The following is a 2,968-nucleotide window of genomic DNA, read 5'->3' on the forward strand; positions in this document are numbered from 1 at the left end:
ACAAAATTGTTAAAAATCAAAGGTTTAAATAAATGGATGGAAAGATAGATCATATTTCCCTTATGTCACATGTGAAAATTAACTGAAAATGGATGAAAGCATAAACATGAAGAAGTAAAAACAATGCTTAAGATAGCATAGGTGAAAGTTGTGATCCTGGATTAGGCAATGGTTTCTTAGATATGATACTAAAAACCTCTGTTTTAGAATAACAATATTTTTTATCTCTTATAGCAGGATAAAATTAGAGTCAATTGCCTATAAAGGATATGGTGATCATATTGCTGCGAAGGGAGAAAGCCTCTCTTATAATGATTATTTAGGAATATTGTTGCCTGATTTGATAATTTATGTTCTACCCCAAATCTATTTCTATCTTCACTAGCCTAAGAGAGAGACAAAATACAAACTATATTTATATTAGAAGTTTGAAATCATTATGTACCTTTCTGGAGCTTTGTTACCAAAGAGGACTTATTCTGTTCTGATATTTGGGTACCTAGGAAAACATGGAAGTAATCTTTTAAAATATTAACATTGATTTAAATAAATCGTAATAATTTTAGTTTTTAGTTTAAACATGGTGTTTGTAGGATTTAGGATGATCTGAAAAATATTGCTTTAAGAATAATTAATGAGGTAATGAAGACTGCTGCTGCTGCTAAGTCGGGTCAATTGTGTTCACCTCTGTGCGATCCCATAGATGGCAGCCCACCAGGCTCCTCTGTCCTGGGGTGTATATTTCAAAAACCTTAGAGAAGAGACTCCACCACCTCTTACAATACTTGGTTCAAGCAATCTCAAGAATTAATTTGTTTTTCTCAATAAATGTTTAAATTTCCTAAAGTATATCTTTGAGTTATGAAATCAGAAAATATCTGTGTATATATTTAATTTTCCCTACAATCATTCTGCAATTTATACTTTGCACAATCTCAGAATAACTATTAAATACTTAGGCTAAATTCACACATTAAAATAAGAGTTCTATTCCATAATAATATGACATTTTAGAGGCACCGATGATCACTAAAATGAAAGGTTCAGTCATAATCTTTCAAAACTTGACTTATGTGGAATAAAAGTTATCACTCTCACTATAGTATACATCAAGACAAAACAGACGATTCCCAGGATCACAACAATGAGCTTCTCTTGAGCTGACAGTGAATCTGCAGGGAGAGAAAAGGAAACACTGAGAAAGGAATGATGGAGACCATTATTTTAGAAGAACAAAAGATCCCACATCCGTGAGAATTCAAAGACATCAACTTGGACCCCAAAACAATATCTACCATTGCAATCCTCCTCTCAGAATATACTATTCCTTTTTCAGCAAATATAAGGCCTCACGAGTTGTAGATCAAAGACTACAAATTACAGCAATGCCTGGGTAGGTAGTCTTAGAGGAGGGCATGGCAATCTTCTCCAGTATTCATGCCTGGAGAATCCCCATAGACAGAAGAGCCTAGCCAGCTACAGTCCATGGGTTGTAAATAGTTGGACACAACTGAGCGACTAAGCACAGCACAGCACATATGTTTTATTAGAATATTGTATTTCAAACTCCAGCTCTAAGTCTCACTAATAAAAACATGTAAGGGAGTAAATGTTTTACACTTGGAGTGGTAGTTCCTGTCATTCCATTGACATAAGGAAAGCCATTTTGAAAGTTTAATCCCACGTAGGTTTTCTCCTGCTCAGTTGCTAAAATTGATCTTTTCAGGATCTTACCTCTCATTTGCTGTCTCCTGGTGTCCTTAACCAGACTCGGTTCTGAGTAGCTTTCCTCTTGGTTCTTCATCTCTGTGGCTGTTTAATGTCAAGGATGTTGCTCTATGGAAACTTTACATAAGTAGTTAATAAATGGTGTATAAAATCATAAGAAGCCTTGAAGAGTTAAACTTGGTGATGTGTGAGATCAGTTAACAGCACTCATTTAGCAGCTGAACAAGTCCAAGTTTGGTTTTCATTTCAGTAGACCTTTAGACAACTGTTTCATGATAGAGTAAGTAGTTTTAAAAACAGTATTTGGTGTTTAATAACCAAGAGTGGTGGGAATGGGTGGGAGGTGAGAGGGAGATTGAAGAAGGAGGGCACATATGTACACCTATGGTTAATTCATGCTGATGTATGACAGAAATCAAACCAATATTGTAAACCACCATCAATCAGTTAAAAACAAATACATATTTAAAAAAATAATATTCTCTGTTTGACATACTATTACTTCTTTATTGGAACAATGAAAATTAGTAGGTTACTGAAAAAAGTTCATGAAGAGTAATATCCTGATCAATTAAAGGTCAAATTTCACAGAAATACTTTAAAGCTATTATAATAACTGTGTTCAAATTAAAAGTCTATATTGGAAAAAAATGCAGTAATTATATTGATAAGTTTCAGTTCAGTTCAGTTCAGTCACTCAGTCTTTTCCAACTCTTTGCGACCCCATGAATTGCAGCATGCCAGGCCATCACCAACTCCCAGAGTTCACTCAAACTCATGTCGATTGAGTCAGTGATGCCATCCGTTTAAAATCCATTAAAAGTTAAAGACAGCTTTCTAAAGGTGAGGGAATAGCAGTATTGGAATATATGGTACACTCTGCACTAAACTACTTTAATTGGAACATTCATTTATGAAAAGGGAATGATATGCTATCAAATAATTCTATTTTAAGTGATTGTGGAGTTCTAAGAAATCATTAAAAAAAATTAAAGAAATATTTTACATGTTAAAAATGGTACTGCTACTGCTAAGTTGCTTCAGTCATGTCCGACTCTGTGCAACCCCATAGATGGCAGCCCACCAGGCTTCCCCGTCCCTGGGATTCTCCAGGCAAGAACACTGGAGTGGGTTGCCATTTCCTTCTCCATTGCATGAAAGTGAAAGGTGAAAGTGAAGTCGCTCAGACACGTCCAACTCTTAGTGACCCCATGGACTGCAGTCTACCAGGCTCCTCCGT

The sequence above is a fragment of the Bos indicus genome, chromosome 5 (genome assembly GCF_029378745.1).
Source record: "Bos indicus isolate NIAB-ARS_2022 breed Sahiwal x Tharparkar chromosome 5, NIAB-ARS_B.indTharparkar_mat_pri_1.0, whole genome shotgun sequence".
In the NCBI taxonomy this organism is placed as follows: Eukaryota; Metazoa; Chordata; class Mammalia; order Artiodactyla; family Bovidae; genus Bos; species Bos indicus.